At 38.6% G+C, this 25,444-nt stretch overlaps 1 long non-coding RNA gene across 1 annotated transcript in view; it reads right to left on the bottom strand.

Moving 5' to 3' along the window:
• The window catches only part of LOC113610280 (uncharacterized), a 336,551-nt gene that overhangs the window by 45,488 nt on the left and 265,619 nt on the right, over positions 1-25,444 (bottom strand). Inside the window, exon 9 of the long non-coding RNA XR_003429020.1 lies at positions 3,756-3,884. This is a non-coding gene — a long non-coding RNA (uncharacterized LOC113610280). The remainder of the gene's footprint in view (positions 1-3,755; positions 3,885-25,444) is intronic.

The raw sequence follows: 25,444 nt of genomic DNA, 5'->3' as shown, positions 1-25,444 counted from the left end.
CTTTCCTCTGATGCCTGGGAAAGCAGAGGCCATGCCTGGGTTAGGCCTTAGTTAGGGAGAAGTGATACTGCTCCGAATTTAGTGCCAGCTTAATTTTTTTTAATTAAATTTTTTTCATAGCTGGGAAAAAAAGAAAAAAAAAAAGACTGTTCTAATACCTAAAAGCAACTATAAAAGCAATGGGATCTCTGGTTCCTGGGAAGGGAACTCTAAAAGGCAGTAGGAGGAAAAAAGTTTTCCTGATTTATACCCTCAGGTCCCACCCATTCGCCCATTCAATAAATCATTTACATAACTTTAAGGATTCTGATTCAAAAGACAAAACACTTGAAACGTTACCAAAAAGAAGACTGAGAAACCTAGTAATATAAAGCACCCACATTCTCCTCAGAACTCTAATGTGTTAACTAAAAATTAAATCGATAATATTATCTCACACCTTATTTTTTCTCTCTCTCAGGTAAATGGTTGAGCTTCCCTCTTCCTTCTCCTTTCCCAGATTCCCCCATTTTTAGTTTACTTTTTCTAATTAGTTTAATTAGAGTAAAGAAAAAAAGGACAAATAACAAAGGCAGGAGTTTGTAAGTTTCAGAAAATTAGTACGGTTTCTAAATTCATAGGGTATAGTAGTTATAATAACTCAGTTACAGAGACATTTTCATACAACAATGAATTCATTCAATTTTGTATGCAGCCCTATATGCTGTGACTTGCTTAGAGGACTTACTCCCCAGAACAGAAGGTTTATAAGCCATATATGCATAGTGACTTAGACTATATCACTTTCAACAATGTAGCTTCATGAAATCAGCCCTCACCAAGCTCCTTTCTCAAAGCAGCTTCATATTCTTGCTGCAGTCAGCAGTGCCAAATGTTTCACCATTTGGATAAAAAATTCTCCACTGAGAAATCCTAAATCATTTGAAAATTGCTTTCATGACTATACCCTAAATTGGCCCTCCAAATTTTTTTCTCTCCATAAAATTGAGTTTTCAAAATGAGTGTAGTTTATTTTCTTTCCTAATGACTACTTCCAAAATCTCTGCATACAGGCTGTTTTAACTGGGTGGAAACAGGTGGCTGGAGCCGGAAAAACTGGGGCCTATGTCTCCAGCCCACTGAAACCTGTTTCCTCCCTGGCAGCAGCTATCCTTCTGAGCATAAACCATGAGTCCTCCGCACTAATACTACAATTAATCAGTGACTGCTTTTAGAGAAATGCATGTAAAATCTAGAATGCATGATTAAAATTAGACAAAAATTGGACAGTAGAGTAAATCAATTTTTATAGACTGTGTGTGACCCTAACTGGTAAAAACCTTCCAATCTACAAATTGTTCCAGAAATACATAAATGAATAAATAAATCAGTAGGTGATTTCATATAAATTTTCTGATACTCTTCTATTTACACGCACTACGTCACAAATGATTACAGATCTTAGTGCCTTAAAACAACTGTTTCATTTGAGGCAGTATTTTGTGGATCAAAGATGTAGGAAGGGCTTGTCTGGGCGGTTCTCAATTGGGTTGTCTCAGGAAGTGGCAGTGAGATGTGGGCTGGGATCAACCGAAGGCTCTACTGGGCTGGCCATCCAAGATGTCCCCCTCACAAGGCCGGCAGCTAAGCATTGAGCTGGGGACAACCAGAGTGCCAACACATGGCTTCTCCCACACGGCAGTCTCGGGGCTGGACCACATAGCAGCTACTTCCCCCAGAGTGAGCTTCCTAAGAAAAACTGGAAGAAGTTGCATGGCTTTTTCTGAGCAAGCTTCAGAAGTTCCCCAGTGTTGTTTCCACTGCAATCTGTTGCTTAGAAGCTAGTTACTATGGATAACCCAGATTCCACAGGAGAGGACATAGATCCCACCTCCCCATGGGAGGAATGTCAAAGAACGTGAGGACCTGTCTAAAACTGCCACGTTTCAGTTCATCTATTATCAGGAAATAATCCCCCCACCTGTTTGCTTACGAACTGCCCACCATGCAAAAGAAAACTTCTGAACTTACATTACCCTTTAAAAATCCTGGCTGAAATGTAAAGCATTTGAAAATACAAGATTTAATTAGTTAGTTTAAAGCAAACATTTCTGGTTTTGGTTTTGTTTGGGGGTTTGGGGGTGTCCACAGATATTCTGTTTATTTTTACCTGGATGGCATAGATGAAATTTAAACGTTTTTTAATGGGTTGGACACTGTTTCACTGGGACTGAGACATCTCTATGAATAATTCAACTAATGAATTTGGTTCTAAGACATGGCTTGGTTAGTATTTTGACACCATCAATTCAAACAAATTTTCCAAATAGAGCTCCATTCTACTAACTATAAAATAATGAATCGCTAGGTTACTGACAATACAAAGGTCAATTAAAAGCTTCTCTACCCCTTTGGCAATGTGCAAGTCATTATCGTTTTTCCACCGCTCTGAAGTTCTCTTGCTTTGCGTTATCCTTTTCCCAGGCAGACTAGAAACACTTGAGTAACTCTAAGATGAATTCATGATCTTTCCAGTGGAACCTCGAATCTAAGGGTTTGGGCATTTCTAAAACCCACTTTTCACCCAGAAGGAATAACATACCCCATGTTTCCTGTCCCACTCGCCCTGTATGTGGTTCACATATAACAGGTTGTGAACATCTTTGTTTCCTTGTCTCTCTCTCCTGCTGAACTATAAACGGTCTCAGTGGCAGGAATGGAGCTTTAGTCATGGTTTCATCTGCCAAGGCTAGAACATGGAAGATGCTTAACAAATGTTTGATGATTTTATTCTTTCTTTTTCTAGTAAAAGCATTGCTTTTGAAGCCTTAAAAAATGTGTAAGTATATACTGCTTATTTAAATGAAAGCTGGGGGCTTCCCTGGTGGCACAGTGGTTAAGAATCTGCCTGCCAATGCAGGGGACATGGGTTCGAGTCCTGGTCCAGGAAGATCCCACATGCTGCGGAGCAACTAAACCCGTGCGCCACAACTACTCAAGTCCGTGTGCCACAGCTACTGAAGCCTGCGTGCCTAGAGCCCACGCTCCACAACAGGAAAAGCCACCGCAATGAGAAACCTGCACACCACAACGAAGAGTAGCCCCCACGCACCACAACTAGAGAAAGTCCGCGTGCAGCAACAAAGATGCAACACAGCCAAAAATAAATAAAATAAATTTTTAAAAAATTAAAAATAATAAAAAATAAAAGAAAGCTGAGTACCAGGGTTTTTTAAAACCTTCCAAGGACTACTGTTTTGGTAACCTAAATCAGTGGTTCTCAATCCTGAGGCATATTGAAGATCTTAAAAAATTCCAAGTCTTAACCCCAGAAATCCTAATTTAATTGGTCTGTGATGGGACTTAAGCAACCATATTTTTTAAAACACTTTTTTAGCTTTTTATCTTGAAATAAGTTTAGACTTAAACATAAAATTGCAAAAGTAGGGCTTCCCTGGTGGCGCAGTGGTTGAGAGTCCGCCTGCCGATGCAGGAGACGCGGGTTCGTGCTCCGGTCCGGGAGGGTCCCGCGTGCCGCGGAGCGGCTGGGCCCGTGAGCCATGGCCGCTGAGCCTGCGCGTCTGGAGCCTGTGCTCCGCAACGGGAGAGGCCACAACAGTGAGAGGCCCGCATACCGAAAAAAAAAAAAAATTGCAAAAGTAGAACAGCCTCCCCAAATGTTAGCATCTTACAAATCTGTAGTATAATTTTCAAAACTAAGAAATGAATATTGGCACCAAACCTTTAATCAAACTACAGATGTGAATCAGATTTACCGGTTTTGCAGGAATGTCCTTTATTTGTTCCAGAATTCAATCCAGGATTCCGCACTGCATTTAGCTGTCATGCCTCCTCAGCCTCCTCGGGTCAGTGACAGTTCCCATTCTTTCCTTGGCTTTCATGACCTTAACATTTTTAAAGAGTACTGATCAGTTAACTTGTAGAATATACCTCAATTTGGGAGCATTTTGTTTTATGATTATTCAATTAAGGCTTTCACTTTTTGCCAGAATTCCACAGAAGTGGCCGGCCCTTCTCAGTACATGATATTAACAGGTACATTATGTTGACATATCTTATTTCTGGTGGTGGTAATCTTGGTCACTTGATTGAGGTGGTATCTGCTGGGTGTCCCCACTGTAATACTACTAGTTTCACTTTTGTAATTAATACATTTCTTGAAGAAAACACTTTGAGTCTATGCAAATATCCTCTTTCTCCACAAACAAGTCAACTAACTTCAGCAGGTGTCCCTGGATCTTGCCTGCAACAATTCTTACTGTGGTGTTCAGATGGTTACTTTCTATCTCCCTCTTTCCTCCCACACTTATTAATTGAATTCTTTTGTAAGAGAATACTATCCCTTCTTCCCCCATTTGTTTAACTAGTCATTTAATTTTATTTATGTTAGTATGGACATGTGCATGTAATTTTTTAAGCTCCCAGGTTATTCTAACTTGTACTCGGGATTGAAAATCCCTGCTACGTGATCTGTGAACCTGACTCCTGTCCGTCAGCTAACACGACCTTCATCCTTTCAGTGTGTGTGTCATTGATATGACCTGTTCCCATACTTCTACCAACTTCTCAGTTCCAACTGAGTGCATCTCTCCTCTGCCCTAGACAAGCTTGGCCACACCTTGAAACATCATGACTTAGAACTCTTGTACTTCTAAATTTCTGAGCCTAATCCCAAACTCGTAGTTATTTACATAGCCCACTTCTTCACACGTACTAAAATGAGCTTTGCTTTTAGCATAAACTCAAAACCTATAATATCATCCCCACCACATCACTTTCCTTTAGTCTTCATTAGCCTCCTACCTAATTATATGCATTAGTTAATCACTTCCATGTTACATTCTCTAGCAAGTCATGATTACATGAAATTTTAAACTCTTATAAGGAGGGGTTTTGTATCACTGCTGTTGTTATCTTCCTTTCACTGCATTACATTCAGTAGATATTCTTGTCCCTTATTACTCTTAAAAAGGAGACAGCAGGCCCAAAATGGACTCACTTGTGCTAAAGCCCACATCAGCAAACCAAGACTTAATACCTAATTACTGTCTCAACCCCGCTAGGAATATAACCTTGAACCAGTCAACCTGAAATTTTCTGGTCAGCACTAGTGAGGTTATCCACCCAACAGGCCCTTAGGAGGGTGACCTTGCCTGAAACAATGCATTCTTTGCTAATACTGTCCTTTTCCACCCCCTTCCCACCTTTAAGAACATTTTCTACAGCTTGGCAGACCTCTTTACTACTCACTAGATGGGATGCTGCCTGATTCATGCCTTGCTCAACAAAGCCAATTAGATCTTTAAAATTCACTCCTTTGAATTTTTCTTATTTAACACAACTTTAGTGTGAATCACAGACCCAAAACACTGACATCTCCTGGGTGCTTGTTAGCAATGCAGAATCTCGGGCCCCCCCTTCAAACCTACTGAATCAGAATAAGAATCAGTGTTCTAGCCCAGTGAGTCACAAATTTAATGTGTATATGAATGACCAGAGGATTTCACTAAAATGCAGATTACGATGAGTAGATATGGAGTGGGCCAGAGATTCAACATTGCTAATAAGCTCACAGGTGATGCTTATGCTGCTGGTCTCTGGTCTATACTTTGAATATCAAGAATCTAGTCCAGTCATTCTTAAAATGTTGTTGTAGAATATTATTATCAGTATCACCTGGGAAATTTTTAGAAATGCAAAATCTTGGGCTCAATCTCAGAACTATTGGATCAGAAATTCTGTGAGTATTACTCGGCATCTGTGTTTTAACAAGTCCCTTTGGTGATTCTGATACATGCTAAATTTGAGAACCAATGGTCTAGTCCGTTAGTTCTCAACGTTGGTTACACATTAAAATCATCTGGAGAGCATTAAAAAAAAAACACTGATGCCTGGTTCCCTCACTCATAGATTCTTAAAGTGAACACAGAATACGTTCACTTTTTTTTAATGTGTCCATGGACCACTTACTAACACAGACCATATAAAACAAGTCTCAATAAATTTGAAGGGATTCAAATCATACAAAATCTGTTCTATTCCCAGACTGTAGTTAAATGAGAAACGACTAAGAGAAAAAAATCTGGAAAATCCCCAAATATTTGGAAACCAAATACACTCTAATAATCCATGATACAAAGGAAGCATTGAAAGGGAAAGTATTTTGAAATAAAAACTTACCCTTTTTTGTAGATAAGGCATCTACAAAAAATTTACAGTTAATATCTTATTTAAATGGTAAAAGACAGAAAGCTTTTCCCCTAAGATCAGAAACAAGACAAGGATAGCCACTTCCATTATTCCTATTCAACATTGTCCTGAAGATTCTTACTAGTGTAATAAGATAAGAAAAAAAGAGACAAAAGTATCAATATTGGGAGAATATGGAAAGAAGTAAAACTGTCTTTATTCAAAGAGACAATTTCTATGTAGAATATCCTGTGGAATCTACCAAAAAGCTTCTAGAACTAATATAGATACCAATTTGATCTACACGTTCAACATAATGCAGTCAAAATAGGCCTTTTTTTTCTGTCGAATTTGACAAGCTGACTCTAAAATTTATATGAAAATTCAAAAGACCCAGAATAGTCAAAATTTTTGAAAAAATAAGAATAAAGATGAAGGAATTACACTACCAGGTTTAAAGCCTTATTGTAAAGCTATAGTAATCAAGACGTGTTGCATTGACATAAAAATAGGCAAATAGATCAATGTAACAGGATATAGTCCAGAAATAGATGCACACATATATAATCAGTTTATACTGATTCAGTAATAAGAGGAAAAATGACCTAATTTTTAAAAAGGTGAACAGACCCTCCACCAAAGAATATATATGATTAGCAAATAACCACATGAAAATATGCTCAACATCATTAGTCATTAGGCAAGCACAAATTAAAAGCACAATGGGCTATCACTATGAATCAATTAGAAATGACTAAAAATGTAAAAAGAGTGACCATATCAATTGTTGGCAAGGATGTGAAGGAACTAGAAATCTTATACTGCTGATAAAAATGTAAAATGATACAGCCACTTTGGAAAACAGTTTGTCAGATTCTTAAAACTTAAACATCCACTTATCATATGACCCAACCATTTTACTTCTAGACATTTATGCAAGAAAAATGAAAGCCTATTCCTCTACAAAGACTTGCTCATAGCAGCTTTATTTGAAATAGCTACAACTCAGATGTCCATCAATAAGTGAATTGATAAGCAAATTATGGTTTTTCCATAAAATGGAATACTACTTAGCAATAAGAAAAAGAAAATAAGGAATGAATACATGCAACCTCTCTCTGGTAAAAGAAGCCAGACCTAACAGAGTATGTACTATACGATTTTATTTCTATAGAATTATAGGAAACGCAGACTAATCTATAGTGACAGAAAACAGATGGGTGGTTGCCTGGAATGGCAGGAAGGGGCAGGAAGAAGAGTTTACAAAGGGGCATAAGGAAACATAGGGATATGTTCATTATCTTGATTGTGGTGATGGTTTCATAAGGGAATACATATGTCAAAACTTACTGTATGTTAATGATATCCAGTAAAGCTGTTTAAAAAAAGAAAGACATTACAAGAAAACAAAACTACAGGTCCAAATCCCGCATGAACATAGATTAAACAACAACCATAAACTAGATCCCAAGTTCCCTCACCCAGAAATTTGGATTTAATTGGTATGTGATATGACCTAGATATCAAGACTTTAAGTTCCCTGCATGATTTTGATATGCTGCAAAATCGCTGTCCTATTCCATGACCCTAAACTGGCCCCCACACCCTGGAAAACCCTCACTTAAATTAATGCCCACAGTTGCCAGGGAACCATGTTTGAAAAATGTGAGTAGGCAACGTAAACCCATCATTGCTTCCAGAAAACAACCTGAAGTACCTAATATTGCTGGCTAATCAGTAGTATCATCTCAGTAAAGTGAAGAATAACTTTATTTAAAAACAAACAAAAACCAGCAGTGGGATGCTAAGAGTTCAGTGCAAGTGCTAACAACTAAAAACACATGTGACCATAGCTGCAGCATGTAAGGAATAAGTAACTCAGAAAATGACGTTTTCTTAAATGCCCTGATGAACAGGGAAAAGTGAAAGGTACAAGATAATTTTAAAGAAAAAAAAGGAAAAAATGCAGAAGTTCTAGATAAGGGATCAGGTAGTGAAGGAAGTCAACAACTTGAATCACCCCTCTTAAAGGCACTCTGTCAATCGAAGTTTATATTTACTTTCTTTTATTTGGTGCCGTCTATGTTTTTTCTATTGTATAGTCTTAACTGTTGTTTTAGTTTTTAATCTACTGTTTTATTGTTCCTTTCTTCAAAAAGATAGCCGAGATTCTTTTCTTTCTTCTTATCAGCCATGTAAATAGTTGTGCAGTTTTATGTTTTGGTTTACTGGTTTATTAATTTTAAGGATTTAGGACTTCTTTTTGAACTCCTTTTACTGTAAGAATGTTTACATTCCTTTTCACCAACTACTGCTTATTGAAGGATGTGGGGAAATTAGTTCACTGGGCTCAATCCTCAGCTGTTTTCTTTCAGCAGCTCTGATAAGGCCCAACAGAATTCCTTTAGGAACAAGAAAAGAGACAGAAATCGATGATTTCAGTCATTTGTCCCTCCCTAATGCGGACTAACGTTTGTCCTGAATTCCACTGAAACACTTTGTAGATAATGATAAATCCGTATGATCCTAACTGAATACTTGGTAACCTTTCTATTTGTTAAAGGCAAGAACCCAAGAGGGAAGCAAGAACACTTCCAGATCATGTTCGACTTTCAACCAATGTGCAAAAACTAAAGGCGCTAAAATCCGTAAGTTTTGTACCAGTCTTCCTCGACTTACAAAGAGGTTAGGTCCTGATAAACCCATTACAAGCTGAATATATCATAAGTCAAAAAATGCATTTAAGAGACTTCCCTGGCAGTCCAGTGGTTAAGACTCCACACTTCCACTGCAGGGAGTGTGGGTTCAATCCCTGGTCAGGGAACTAAGATCTCACATGCCACGTGTGGGGAGGGACAAAAAAATGCATTCAATACATCTAATTCACCGAACATCATAGCTTAGCCTAGCCTACCTTAAACGTACTCAGAACACTCACATTAATTAGCTTACAGTTGGGCCAATATCACCTAACACAAAGCCTATTTTATAATAAAGTGTTAAATATCTCACGTAATTTATTTAATACTGTACTGAAAGTAAAAAACAGACTGACTATATTGGTACAGAATGGTTGTAAATGTGTGGGTTGTTCACCCTCACGATCACGAGGCTGACTGCCCAGCATCACGAGAGTATCTACTGCATATCACTAGCCTGGGAAAAGATCAAAATTCAAAATTCAAAGCATGGTTTCTATTAAAGGTGAATCACGTTTACACCACTGTAAAGTCAAACCACAGTTTGACAGGGAACACCTGTATATGGAAAAACCTTTAACATCATTTATTAGAAATGGCAAAACTGCAATTTTGTTTTTTAAATCTTTACAGCCAGGATACTATTTAACTGTAGAAGGTACAGGACTCTCTTCCGGAGGAAATGAAATAAAAAAGCTCAGATCTATATTATAATAATATAATAACTATATTATTTCATACAGAAATATACCAGGTAACATTACAAATTTAGACATGGATCAAAAAATGGCTTCCGAATATTTATGCCATTAGGTGGTACAAAAAAATGGACCCTGGTTCTACACGGCCACATTAATAAGAAGAGAAAGTAGAACTTCCAGGCCCTCACTGTAGTGCGGAGTGCAGCCTTAATGAATTGGGTTATTGGAGAGGAAATATATTAGGGTTTCTGGAGAGAATCTGGTGACTAGAAGAAGGAATGAATAGGCTTTACCACATGTGATCTTGAGCACAGTTTGACAGAAATGAGTCATGATAAGGAGAATATGAGAAAAAAAAATTCACAAAGAATGGTGTGTATCATTACTGACAAGCACAAGGGCAACTCAAATAGAGAACTGCAAAGTAGATTTGTTGTAGCAGACACAGTCATGACAAAGGTTCCATTAAGATAGGATGACCCTATAGTTTCATATCTAAACAGGACACTTTTGAGAGTAAGAAGGCACAATTAATAATTGCTCTGCAGCAACAGGCATAAACCAGTACTATCCTGGGTGAACCAGGATATACAATTCCTTACAGAGAGCAGAGGGCAATGAGATTAGGAGGAAGAGGGCCATGGAAAGACCAGAATCTCTTGAGAAGATACTTAGACTTGATGTGACCGGTTACTGGAAGTTACTACAAAAGAAGTCATATAAAATAAAGAAAAAGATATTTTTTGTGTGAATGCAGCCATTCAAATGAAGATAGACTAAAGACAAGGAGATGGGCAAGGAGGCTGCTAAAGGCAGCAAGCTGGAAGCTCTGTGACTGTAGAATGAAAAGATGCCAGGAGTGGACTTCAGAAACATCTGAGGGAAAGAAACACAGGATGGATGGTAAACTGACTGTTGGCCAGTTAAGCAAAACAATACGGTGATATGACCATCAATGTAGGGATGGGAAAAGAGTTCAAAAAAGAAACCTGGGGCTTCCCTGGTGGCGCAGTGGTTGAGAGTCCACCTGCCGATGCAGGGGACACGGGTTCGTGCCCTGGTCCAGGAAGATCCCACATGCCGCAGAGCGGCTAGGCCCATAAGCCATGGCCGCTGAGCCAGCATGTCCGGAGCCTGTGCTCCGCAACGAGAGAGGCCACGACAGTGAGAGGCCCGCATAACGCAAAAAAAAAAAAAAAAAAAAAAAACCTGGAGAAACGTCAACACAGATAAAGAGGCTCAGGAAGTACATGCAAAAACACATGCATGTATTTTTGTAGAAAATAAGACAAGGAATTAGAAGAGTCCAGAAAAGCATGAACAAAAGGAGAAATAAGTGTGAGGATGGCGAAAAGAGCACAGAAACTTTGAAATCAAGAGCACCCAAGATGAGAAGGTGGTCAGTGGTGTTAGACCAATATCAAGACTGAGAAGGAAAAGATAGATTTGGGGGCTTCCCTAGTGGCACAGTGGTTGAGAGTCCGCCTGCCAATTCAGGGGACGCAGGTTCATGCCCCGGTCCGGGAATATCCCATATGCCGCAGAGCGGCTGGGCCCATGAGCCATGGCCGCTGAGCCTGCGCGTCCGGAGCCTGTGCTCCGCAACGGGAGAGGCCACAACAGTGAGAGGCCCACGTACCGCAAAAAAAAAAAAGGAGATAGATTTGGCTTGAGAGACCTCGCCAAGAGGTTTCATTAAGCAATTGAAGTCAGAGATTAAAAATATTTTGTTACTGTGGTTATAAAAAATGAGAGCTATTACAGTTCTTTGAGAAATACTTGCAATTCTTTCCATATGATATAAGGAATTGATTGGAAATATAATTGGAAAATAGGAATTTCATAGAATTTTGGAGAAAATGCATGATGGCTGCTCTTTTGTTGCATTTATTTATTGTTGTGTTCAACATGCAAAACTCATTAATTTACCTCTTTTGATACTCTCATTCTTGGTAACTCTGGGCTCTCCTTGGTTTTCTGATTTATAACTTTGCACTCAATTTTGACTTCAAACTCCTACTAGGCAAGCTTCAGTTCAATCAAATCCCATCCAAGCTAACTAAAATATTTTAAACCATTACTCCTTTATGAATTGATTCATTTTTCAGTGTGATATAATTTGAGGAGGTATTGAGTATGAGAGTAGTCACCCAATGAGATTACAGAGCTGGGGAAAAATGGAAATGATCCTTTGGGCAAGTTCTTCCAATGACCTAGAATCTTTAGAACTAGATCTCTCAGTCACCTGTGAAATACAGGTGGGGAAAAATTCCTCTTTCCCTAAATTGCTTGATATCTGAAGTTGTGTAGATTTATTTTCTAATTAAGTCTAATTTTTTGGAAAATTAGGCCTGGCGCCTGAAATTTCTGTATTCACTCTGTTATCTGATAGGACACCTATAATATGCAGAATGTACCAATCGTCTTTTTGATCTTAAACATAAATTAGATTGTATTCTCATTAATTGCCTTCTAAGTGAATTGACCTTGAAATGAAGAATTCTAATAACCCTTCTTTTTGGCTTCATTCTCACCTTTTTCCACAAATTTCTCCTGATTCAGGGCCTTACTTGCCTTAAACTTTTGTATAAATTAGAAAAACACCTTTTCCTCAACATTTTCCTTCAGTGTGTCAGAACAATATCCTAAGAAATGCGAACTTCTATAACATCTTTGACTTGAACGGTGCCCCTAAAGTTGGGTAGTGTACAGCCTGCACAACCGTCCACAGCAGCCCTGGGAAGCTGCCCCTGGTGCCGGTCTCCCTCTGCTCCAGTGCACAGAGTCACCTAGATGAGCTAAGGCATGGACTTGAGGCCCAGAAGAATGAGGCAATTCTTCCATAAAACCTCATAACACACAGTGATAAAACCAAAGGCAGAGATCTAACTTCCTGGCACTTCTGACCAGGATAACCTGAATCCCTCTCAGTAATCCTCCCAGAGCTGCCAATCTCCCACTCAGCAGTGATGCCCCAGCTCACCCCAGGAGGGATGACATCAGTGTTACCTCTGCTCAGGGCTAAAGCTCAGTTAGGGAAGCAGCCTTGTTCTAGGAAGGAATGCCATTTTCTGACAGCGTGTTTCTAATAACTGTCGGTGCTTCTGCATCCAAAGAGAATGGTAATACCTTCCTGCCTATCTCACAGACTTTAGGACTCTCTAAAGGAATAATCTCTACGAACATTTTCTTAACTATAAAGTGTCATAACCAGATAAGCTGGCATAATCTTATAACAAAGATATTTACTAAAAGGCAAAAAAAAAGTAAAACTTACGATTAGTGGGAGGAGAGGTTGGGTTGCGCTTACCCTGGGGCTTGTTCTAAGAAGACTGCCTGCCAGTGCCTCCCTCTCTCTGATTCTGCTGTTGCAACAGGTATAAGTCATATCCCCCAAATACCCTGGCTGCCAGCTAAACAGGTGAGACACATCCTAGCCATACATGTACCCGGCTCCACGCAGCCGCTCTATAATAAGAATACATTAATTTTATGCAGCACCTTTCATCTGAGGATTTCTAAATATATTTTAGTCATTAAGTAAGTCTTAGAGCATCAAGTCAGCCTCCTAAATTTTAGAGAAGTTGCGGAATGTTAAGGCTCAAGATCAATGCCTGGATGGAAATGAAATATTCACTAAAGTTCATTCCTCTCCTCAGGTGTATGTGATCATCTCATTTTACCTTTTTTTTTTTTTCTTTGTGAGTCAATATACATGAACCAGGGTGGGAACTAAGAGCCTTGACACAATGGACAAATATTAAAGACCTGGGCCCACGCTCTGACTTTGCAGTCACCCAGACCTGTGGCCAACACCCTTCTTGGGTCTCAGTGTGCATATGTAAAGGACTTGAGGCCACTGAGGTTAATGGTTAGAGCATCTCTAGGGAGGTAGATGTGAACTCATTGTGACTGAAAAGAAGATTAAATAGCAAACAGCTGCACTAAAATTCAAATATATATTCTCTGCATAAGCCTTTCATCTTCTGTTCTGTATCTGGTCTTTGCCCCCAAACCTCTCACCGTGTTGATTGACCGGAAATGAACAGTAATGAGACAGTGATTGATTGGTTCAAACCAATGAAGACGTAATCAGGTCATGGTTTTGAATATGAAACACTGTGCACAGAGTTTTCAGATACTCTATCAGCCTGATTTGATTACTACTAACACACCTGAACCTCTTTAGATGCCGGTAGTACCTATTTTTCCCCCAATGCTTCTTCTGGCTTGATTAGATGTTCCTAACACTTAGAAGTGCTACATACTCAAGCAAACTGTCTTAAAATATCTTAAAGCCTTCTTCCTGCTGAATCTTCACAAATGTCCTTCATACTTGGCTTCCCTTTGAAGTCAGCAGACAATAACACTTGATTAGATTTATTTAAGCTTCTCCCAGGCCCTCGTTCCATGTTGCTTTCAAAAGCCCCACACTGGGTTTGTCCTGAAGAGGTAGAGGCATAAAGAAGATAAAAAGGCTGAGAAATGATACGCTTTATATGTATCCCTTTTTTCCAAGGGACGTGCTACTGCTGCTGCTATTAAAACATTGATTTAACAGAATTACTTTATATCCTAAGACCCCAAGCAGAAGAGGCCCGAAGGAATTCTTCAGACGTTCAGTTCCTTTCAACTATGTAGGCTGCCTCTTCTTTAGAAACCGTAAGAGATAATCAATGCTACTCTGAGGGCTCTCCTCCTGTTAAATAAGAATTATAATCCAAGGAAGTTTTAAAGCAATACTCTGACTTCTGTTTTAACTTTTTTTTTGTTTGTTTTTTGTTTTTTGTGGGGGTGGGGTACGCGGGCCTCTCACTGTTGTGGCCTCTCCCGTTGCGGAGCACAGGCTCCGGACGCACAGGCTCAGCGGCCATGGCTCACGGGCCCAGCCGCTCTGCGGCACGTGGGATCCTCCCGGACTGGGGCACGAACCCGTGTCCCCTGCATCGGCAGGCAGACTCTCAACCACTGCGCCACCAGGGAAGCCCTGTTTTGACTTTTGGTGCTGGCTGTACCAGAGGACCATTTCATGATTTGAGGCTGACGCTTAATCCCTGTGGGCCCCTCAGCTTCCTTATCTGAAAGTTGATGAGCTAGAACTGAATGACCTCTGAGATCTCCCTTTCACCAAGAACCCAGGCACTTCAGAAGCCCTGGGTGGTGGGGGTCAGGGGCGTGGTGAAGAGTGCAGGCTCTGGGGTTAAGCTGCTTGGTTTGACCTCTTGGCTCTGCCACTCCCCTGCTATAATTCTGTAATTTGCTCATTATTCTCTCCCCAAATATGGCCTCATGTCTATCAAACTGCTCAGATGCATGTGTGGTGAATCCTTCCCCAAATGGGTCTTCTCCCCTCCAGTCACCAGATCATCTCCGAAAACCTCACCACACCTCCTCTCCATTTAGCTGAACATCCCATGGCTGCACCACATACAATCTAGCAGGGAGGGGAAATACGTATCAATACTGCTTATCAAACTGCCTACCCAGAGTTGGACACAATCTATTCATAAATTCAGGGTACTGTCAATAACCTGTATATCACATTGAAAGTTCAAGTTGGAAGTTCATTCAGTAAGAGCTAGGAAATTGGACACTTTTTTTACTCAGAATGAAGATAATCCTTTACATTTATCCATTTATTCATTAAAAAGAGGACCCTTATTTATTTCCTGATTTTTTCTGCTTTGTTCCTTGTGGTGCACAGACCCTAAAGTGGCTCTCTTGATTATTGCCCTGTGGTATTTACACCCTTGTGTAATCCCTGCCCTTGAGTGTAGATGGGATCTGTGGTTTGTATCTTACCAATAGAATATAGCAAAGGTGACAGGATGTACAGAATTACATACATGTGATTATAGTACATAAAATTGTAATGTCCTTCCTACTAGGATATTCTCCCTTCATTCTTGGCTTTAGGAGGCAAGCAGCCATGTTTGGAAAGTCCACAAGGCAAAGGGCTGAGTACTAACAGCTAGCAGGTAACTGAGGTCTTCAATCCGACAGCCCACAGAGACCAAGATGCCGCCAATAACCACCTGAACTTAGAATCGGATCCTTCCTTAGGTAAGACCCCCAGCCCCAGCCAGCAGTGATTTCAGCCTTGTGAGATACTCAAGCAGAGGTATCAGCTAAGCTGTGCCTCAAATCTGGATCCACAGAAACCGTGAGATAACAGATGTGTGTTGTCTTAATCCACCATGTTTGTGCTAATATTATTAGATTGCAATAGACAAGCAACATAATCCTCAACTTAAACTATCTACTTGAGTCAAATCTGTCTCATTCCTCTTATCTTAGTCAGCTCAGCCTGCTATAACAAAATAGCATAGACTGGGTGGCTTAAACAATAGACATTTATTTCCCACAGTTCTGGAGGCTGGGGAGTCCAAGATCAAGGAGTAGCCACATTTAGTTCTTGGTGAGGGTTTGCAGACAGCTGCATTCTTGTTGTGTCCTCCACAGTGGAGAGAAGAAACTCTGGTGTCTCTTTCTCTTCTTAGAAGGTCACTACCCCTATCATAGTGCCCTGCCATCATGATCCAATCTAAACCTAATTACCTCCCAAAGACCCACCTCCTAATACCATCACATTGGGAATTAGGGTTTCAACATATGAATTTTGGGGGAATATAATCATTCAGTCCATAACATCTCTCTTTTTGTTTCTTCTTTCCATAATTTAGCTCATTCTATTACCACTTCCTGAAACATTTTTCCATTTTTCAAAGCAAACACAGTTGTCTCTTACTTCTCTGGACTCTCATGGTACCAAATTAGAACATCAGCACTCTAAGAGTTAGAACCATATTTATTTTATTTTATTTTATTTTATTTTATGCCACTACAGGTATAGCGGTCTTTGCTTTTTGAAGCCTAAATGAATAATAGAGTGCCTTGCATATAACAAAAACTCAGAATGGTTATTTTTACATTAATAGAGGAAAATACCATGTTCTAATTTGTATTGATGAAAAGCACAGTGATTCATATTTTTAGTGAAAACATTAATTACTGTTATAAGTAAGTGTTAATATCCCCTTAAACCAAATACATATTTTAGGGACAAGCTTCAACTTAAAATTGTGTTTAATATTCCATTCATCAAGGGTGTAAATATTCTTGCAGGAAGAACTCTTAACAAATGGGTGAATAAAAAATAACGTTATAAATAATATTTTTTGTTTTGCTTATTATATTTTCTTTTTGGAAATAAGTATTTGTTTCCAGAATGGTACTCATTATAGATTCAGAAAGTTAAAATGTATGCTTAAATCTCTGTTTTTAGAAATTATCTTTAGAAAAAAGATAATTACTTGCTTTAAAGATGAAGTATATTTTAAATAATTCATTCATAAATACAAAAGACTCTTTAATATCTTAATCTGTTACAACTAACCCTCATTAAATTACTCACAGTAGTGAAAAAGAATAGACACTAAAATGCTGAAGTTTAAAATAACCCCAGGCACTGATGTTGTTTTCAGGGTTCACAGTGAGCTCAGACAGAGCCAGATTTGGCCTCTCTCCTTTGACCAGGGCTCTGAAACTACATGCAATTCACAGGGGTCTGTGGGAGGTGCAGTGACTCACCCAAGGATGCTCTTTTTCATATAAACACATTACAGCACTGCTCTGAGACTCAGACCCAATTGCCCTTGGGCAAATCAGAAGAGTAGGAGCTTTGTCTATATTTGTGGACTAAGAAAATATACTATGCTCATTCTAAAGAGGAGTTGAAACCAGATAAGGCCAAGGAGGGAGGAACTTTGAGTCCCATGTGAAAAGACTGCAGATAACCATTCATTTTTACATTAAGTAAAACCAAAATGAATTTGCCGTGGAAGAAAAAAAGGTTGACAATTTCTAATGAGAAAAGAAGGGTTGGTTTGCAATTCTATTGTTTGACCCTATAGTTTCCCAACGTTATTTCTCTTTGCATTTTATCAGACATACATAGTGTAAGACATAATACAGGGGATAGTTATATGTGTATGCATACATACACATACACACACATACATATATGTGCACAGGCATACATACATATTTAGAGAGAGGGAGGAAGAAAGCGAGAGAATAAGAAGGGGAAAGTAAAATAACTTTGCACATCACCAATTTAATATCTTTCCACCAGTGCTTTCAGGGCTGAAACTGACTCACACCCCTCCCCCCATTATATATATATATATATATATATATATATATATATATGTGTGTGTGTGTGTGTGTGTGTGTGTGCATTTATTTTATAGAAAGCATAGGAGTGTGTTGCAAAGCTTGGCTATATTATTAATAAAATATTATAAGTAACTGGGGAAAAATATTATAACTTTAAGGCTTATATACCAGCGTAACAACATACAATGTTGTTTTTGAACTTGAAACAAACATGGAAAACCTAACGGTTAAGGAAAAATGAGGTTAAAACAAAGGACATATACTTTTATACTAAATATGACAAATGCTCTTCACCTCGTGGTTATTAGCTCAGCTCTAGTGTCACAGATCATTAGGTAGCAAATACCATTCATTAGTACTTGGAGGAGAAATCTGAGTGGTGATGTAGAATAGCCTGTGGCTATTAAGAAAATGAATGGAGATTGGGACATATTATTTGTTCTTCTTAGATGATGTGATCTTAGAAGACTTGAAATGCTATGTCATCAACCCAAGAGGAATAATAAAACACATAATTACACAAATATTTAATTTTCCTCAACTAAGTGTATCCACTATACTGTTTGTCCAGAGTATAAAAATAAGAGTTTAAAGAAAATTGACTCGTGGAATGTTAACTCTTTAAAATCAAATTGTCAAGTGATTGGATGCAACCCAGATTACCAAGAAAACTTTCAAGATGGTCACGAATTAAATAATGTCACATGATTATTTGGTTTCCTTAATTCTTAATGATCATGAGAAGTCCTTTCTGAGGTTACTCATTCCCACCTGAAGTTGACCTAGACTATTCAGCTGTTAAAATATCTTGCAAATTTTTCTTTGCTGCCGAAGTTGGGAGAATTTGGCTGTGGCTAGTACTTCCCTAGTCATTTGCCTTTATTAACTGCACTTTAACTTCCAGTAATTTATCTGGTATAAAATGGAGCAGAGCTCCAACCTGTTCTGAATTCTACCAAGAAGGACTGAGGAGAAAGAGAAGCGATAGTTGAGAGGTTTTTAAAATGCACCAAAGCAGGCTTTCCTAGAACGTTTGCCTTGGGGTCCAAAGCCAAGCCTATGCCTCTCTCTCAAGCTGGGCAAGTGGCCCTGAGTAAAATCCCAGAGTATTCAGTTTCAGCTCCGGAAGCCATTAACAATGGGAGCCCCTTCAGATGAGAACAAATGATTTGCAAATGAGCTATCGTATTCTCCATTGTGGATAAGAGTCTAAGTCAAAAACAATGATATGCTTTTCTTTTTACTTTCCCATTATCATAAGTATAAAGAAATTTAGAAGAAGCTTGCTCCAAAGTTAGGGCTGTCAGGTAAAACATCGAGGCTGCAGAGCTTATACATTTGTGCCCTCAATTCTCTCTCCATTGTCTCCTCTCAAATTCTTTTCCTCCCACTCCGTGCTCCAAACTAACCCCACACATTAACATACTCCAGATCTTCCTTTGAATTTTTATTCATATTTTCTATGTCAACAGCTGATTGCATTTTGCCCCAATCAAAGCCACACACTAAAGGTTTATCAATCCACTGGTACAGTATCAACAAAAATCTGCCAGAGCAAAGATTAGGTCTTGAAACGTGAGGAACAGAAAGACACTTTATGTTTACTTTTGTTGATTGGGTGGACTGTTTAGCACCAAGCCAGTTCTGGGAAAGCCCAGAGTCAAGTCTTCATTGCCAAGAGGAGTAGAAAAGGAAAATCTTTTCAAGGAAAAAACTGGAGTCAAGTTGCTTTTACATCAACTGATGTTCCAAATGATTTTGAGATAACCTGGTAGAGTGGCAAGTTTACAGAATTTGAAGACCACATCCAAGTGTAAGGCAGAGACCACAAAAGTTTTGATGTTAAAAGAGCTTAGAGCATTCTACATTCTTTTAATTCTGGAGATATGCCTAGAAATACAAGTGAATGATCTTAGTTTTCTTTTGTCGTACTCCTTTGCCCCTCACTAGCAGATGATCTCTTTAAAAAGTCACTGATTTTTATTTTTATCAAAGTAATTCAAATATATGGTTTTGAAAAGTCAAATAGTTCCAGAAAGCACAGTGAAAACCAGCATCACTGCCATACACCTCCACACAAAGTCCTACTTCCTAAGGCAAATATTTGCAAAAATGTCTTAGCCATTTTGTCTGACTTCTACCCCTATATTTCCAATTAATATGATTCTACATCATCTACTGACTTCCAATTATATTTTTCTCTTTTACAGATAAAAGATATTTTGATATCTTTTACACTAAAGATATTTAGTGTAAATATTTTTATTTTTTCTCCTTTACACTAAACCAACCCCTTTACACTAATAATCACTTCCCATTCCCACCATCTTCCCAGTAAATGTTTACAGAAGTTTTTGGTTAAATTCCTGAATGGAGGTACTTCGTTATAACTGCATAATTACCGTTTGCTGCTGAGCCAAGTAGTGTAATATGATTATGTTTCCATTTCTGTAGTATTTTTATTATTTCTCGAAGTTAATAATTGTCTCAATTTTTCATTGACTTAGGCTTCTATATACCTACACCTAATTTGTCTCAAAAGGGTAAACATAACACATAGAGTATTTCATAATACTATTTTCCACATGGTCAAATGCATCAGATAGTCTCACCGTTCCATATTTTTTCCTGGAAATTTCTCCCTCTGAGACCTCTTTCACCCACTCTACAGTCTGGACTGCTCTTCCAAACCCACTGCATAGCTGTATAGCTGACAACCTAGAACTTTCCTTTACCACTGTCCTGTGATGGCTCCTTTGTTTCTACAGTCCTGTAGTTCCTATCTGTTCCTTTCTTCTTCTATTGCTTTCTTCCCTTGTGATTTTATGACTTTCTTTAGTGTTGTGTTCAGATTCCTTTCTCATTATCTTTTGTGTATCAACTGCTTTGTGGTTAAGTACTTTAAGACAAGCAAATGAATCTCCTTCGTATATAATGTAGTCACTTCTCAAACTGTTGCCTTTTAACTGGGCCCCAGGATGAGCAAGTCCATACCTGAGCCCCTCAAAAGGAGTATCTCAGATGCCCACAGCCCTCCAGATCCCCTGGATGTCAACCCTGTTGGTTTCTAAAGCCAGATATTTTGGGGACCTCATCTCTTCATTCAGGTCCCAAGAGTTGGAGTACCCAATGTGAGGCACAAACTCCTCATGCTCAGGGAGATGCTCCAGACCTGTGAGATCCCTCCCTGTTCTGGGTTATTGTGCCAGGGGTAGGGTTTGGGGAGAGACTACATCTCTGCCCCTCCTACCTGTCTCATTGTGGCTTTTTTATCTCTTGCTGTGGAGGGAACTGTTCAACTAGTATACAGTTCTCTTTCAGCAGGAGTTATTCCATAGATAGCTGTAGATTTGGTATGTCCATGAGAGGAAGTGAGTTCAAGGTCTTCCTATGCTGCCATCTTGGACCCTCTTCTAATCGAATGTTAGATATTAAGAGGACAAAACTAGTATGTAAGCAGTGCTTAATTTAGGAGGGAAAGGATATAATATGTTTTTGCCAGTCATAGATGTAATGCTGGAAACTATTAAAAAGTTTCCAGCTCTCCTGAAAAGAAATAACCTCCACTTTGTGCCTTACTTACTTCAAGCACAATTTTTAAAATAATGTTTCTCTGGTTACAAAAACAGGACATGTTTGTGTTTATTGTGGAAATTTTGGAAACGTGAAATTACAGAAAGGCTCAAGGGAAAAAATGAAAATCAACTGCAACTCTACTACTTAAGTAATTCCTGCTGTGATTTTGGTTTATATCCTTTGTCTTTTCGTGTACATTTCTGTCTACAGAGGTGTGACTTTTTTATCAATACATAGCTACTATTTTTATGCCATTAAAATATTATTTTAAGGCATAGTATCCAGTCATGGCTACATCATAATTTACTTAATCTCCTGCTGTTGGATTTTATTGTCTGTTTTAATTTTTCTCTCTTGGTTTTTGGTCAACATGACCAGCAATTTTTTAATGTGATCCTGGACATCATACATAAAAAATTATTTGAAACTCTGGACAATGTCATCTTTCTCCAGAGAGGATTTACTTTTGCTTCGGACAGTGAATTAAGGCAAAGGATTATCACTTTAACCTAATTGATTAAAGTTGATTGAAATGGCTCAAAACTGGGATTTCTTTCCCCCCTTGTGAGAGCTAGCCAGTTAGCCCATACTCCTAGTGTGTAACTGTTTGGGAGCCCCAGTTGAAAGCCTTGGGTATTTACAAGTAACTCCTCTTTAGTGAGCTCTCAAATCTAGCTTGGGTCACCCCAGCCCCATAAGACCACCCCAAATTCTGCTGAGCCTCGAAGCCTCTCAAATACCACTTTCTGCAAAACTTCTAGCCTCTCAGCCTTCACCTATGCTTCTAACTGGCAAATGCCTTAAGATGAAAAGTGGTGCCCAAATGGGGTTCATCTCTTAGTGCTCTTCTCTCTCCAGAATTCTGCCCCTCAAGCCCTTGCTACCATGGTAGCTCCTCAATGTCTTCAAACAGATTTTGTTGTTCTTGTTAGTTTATCTCAGTTTTCTCAGTGTGTAGAGTTGGTTTAAAAGTAAATAGTCTGCTATGGCCACAAAAGGAAGAACTTCATTCTGTTCTCAGTAATTAATTTCTCCTTTCACCTTTATTAATTTCTTTAATGTATTTTTTTGTTATGTTTGCTTTATCAAAGTTTTTCTTACTGAGTTGAATATTTAACCTGTTAACTTTCTTTTCTTTATTTCTTTGAACAATGTAAAATGTAAATTCATTTTGAGCTTGTTAAATAAATATCCATGAGTGGTAACCAGCAAGACCATAGAAACTGATGCAGTACCCCAAAATTTATCTAGTAAATATTTGATGATTTTTCTCCTTGGTATCCATTAACCACTTCCCACTTTTTAATAGCACTCGGATTTGGTTTATGTATCTCCTATTCTCCCTCCAGCTAAATTACTTTGGGGGAAATTGATCCTACCCCATCTCCAATTTTAGGTCCTGGATTAGTTTAAATCAAATGACATATTTTATTCCCCTAGCCACAATAATTGGTTCAGTTGTGCACATATGCTCTAATCAAATTCAATAAGAGTCATCTCAATATCTTGCTTGGAATCCTAAGATAAGGATACTCTTTTTCTCTCCTTTTTATGAGTGAGAAAACTCAAACCTTGTTTTCTCCTGGTATTCATCTTGCAACCACAAGAGAAGCCTTTCAAGGAGTAACACGATACGTGCATGGAGTTGGATAGAGCTGGAACAGTCACAGAGCCATAACCTGGAGCCCTGATTAAACCATGCTGGAAGCCCACCTTCCAGCTGGACTTTTAAGTTACTGAGCCAAAAAATTCCCTTTATTATTTAAGCTAGTTTGAATTTAATTGACTTTTCTCTCCCTTATAGCCAAATGCATTTTAACTAATACACTTTGTACCTAACAAACAGTTTGTAGTGATGGTGACATTAAAGCAAAGCAAAACAAACAAAACAAAATCAAAACTAAATTTATGGTTTTAAGACCACATTCACTTGCCCATTAAATAAAAATATAAGCCACTCATTCTTAGCATCTAGAATATTAATTGCTTTGTTCCTCACTATATCCCTAGCACCTAGTCTAGTGCCTGCCAGTTTTCAATAAATATTCCATAAGTACCTATTGAATACGTGAACAGTTATGGATTTGAATGATGTTTTCTAAAGATATTCCCATAGATTTTCAAATAGTGGAAGAAAAACATTTTCTCAGTGTGTAAAGTGTCTCAACCCCATGCCCAGGAAGGACTCTTAGCACTCAGAGGTCTCATTCAAATGAAATGCTTTGTTCCTAATACTTCCCAGGTTCAAAGGTTATGTGCATAAACAATAAGTATAAATCCCAAATACTTATAACGTAGGTTATAAGTATTTGGGAATACTTATAACTTATAACTTATAAAGTATAACTTATACTTATGACGTAGGTTTTCATAGAATATCAACTAATGGGAATAGCAGCAATGTGTAAACAAAACATAACCAAGCTATAGGACTTCTGGTTCTCTAATTTATAAATATGTTAAATGAATGATTCTGAGATAACTTCCTGCTCTGAAAATAGTATGAGTTTATGATGCTAGAGCTGTTGTCTCATCATTAAAGGGATCAAATCTATTCACACCTCTTTCCTGTCCTGATGGCTTCTGTGGTACTTCCACTAGCTCGGTAATCATATTCGGACTGCAAAAACTTAATGGTCTGGGATGTGCATGTCCAAGGACCAGGAGCATTTCAGGAGGGGACCTAAGCTCAGCTGATTAAAGACAGCATGAATCAGTCCTCCATCTTTTGTGAGTCCTCACCCAAGCAAGGACTCACAAAAGATCTCTTCAGTGAGAACTGGAGATGGCAAGCACAATGGGCAATGTCAATCCAATCAGACCCACTCCAAGTTAGAGCAACGAGTCAAATGAAGGTGGGAATTGGGGTTGTGGGAAAGGAGGGAAGTGATTGTAAACTTAGAGGCAAACATATTCCATGTTGTTATATTTTGCCAGTAGAGGAGGATCTGAGTCTATGCCAGGCTGGTAATAGCAAATGCTTGGCCCTCAAAGTGTTTCCTATCCCGACATCTGCCATGGGAGAAGAGACAGCAGCCAGCAAGGGGCTGTGGGGACTTAGAGTCTAATGCACTGGATGGGGGAAGAGTGGCAAGGGTCCTGGGTGGTAACCCAGGTGGCAGCCAAGTGGCAACTTGCATGCCAGATGGGCGAGTGTCACATGCTGCCCTCTGGCATATACAAAACCCATTTTAGGGAATTAAGGAAGCCCCGCCCTTCTCAAATGGACATATGGTGCCAAAGAGGAAAGTATGAAATTCTACTCTGTGGAAACTGATGAATAAAACCAAATATTTCTTTCTTACTTAGAGAGGAACTGTAAATAAATGAAATTATCAATTATGATTTTCTAATAAAGAAGACAAAATTTTCCATTGTAACCTGAAGAAAGAGAAAACTGTCTAAATGAGTCCATTCTACAAGAAGGCTATGCCCAGCTTCCCTTTACAATCTACCTCCTTTCTCAGCATTAATTTTCTCCCATCTTTAATCTGTCTGCCCATCTCCGTTCTAAACTTTCTCCATAAGGTATTCACCACTGTGGGGTAGCTTTTGCAACGTACCCACATTCTTATAGGCATGTTAATGGATCCCTTCAAATAGGAAATCACTACTTTAAAGCTACAAGACACTTTTAAGACCAAGACAGTTGAAAAGATGCCATTGTAAGTTAATACAACAGACAAACAGAATCTGGAAAGAATTCTCTTCAAATGTATCTGGACATGAAGAAGGAAGTGGGTCAGAAAATTATGACCCCTGCATATTTAGCCTAATATACATCCTCATTCCAGACAACTAATTGTGAGCTACTGAAAATGAAAGTCTTTTAAAGAGAATAGCATAAAAAGACATTCTCATAGCTTCTTCTCTGAAGATTCCATAAATAGATTGAAAATAATCTCCAGAGGACTTTTGCAACAGCTTGTGGACTGCTAGCAGTAATTAACAGAATCCAAATATAATGTAATCCAACACTGTTACCTTTTCTTATTTTTCCTAAAAATTGTGATTATTTCTTGTTAGCTCAGAAGAGCTATTTGGCTCAGAAGATATATTTAAATTGCCCTACTTCTTCTCCCTGTACATCAAAGAGGAAAA

Source organism: Aethalodelphis obliquidens, unplaced genomic scaffold, assembly GCF_003676395.1.
Source record: "Aethalodelphis obliquidens isolate GAN/ISIS:26980383/991018 unplaced genomic scaffold, ASM367639v1 scaffold3, whole genome shotgun sequence".
Taxonomy (NCBI): Eukaryota; Metazoa; Chordata; class Mammalia; order Artiodactyla; family Delphinidae; genus Aethalodelphis; species Aethalodelphis obliquidens.
Note: the sequence above shows the minus strand (reverse complement) of the source record. Positions and strands in the feature narration are given on the sequence as shown.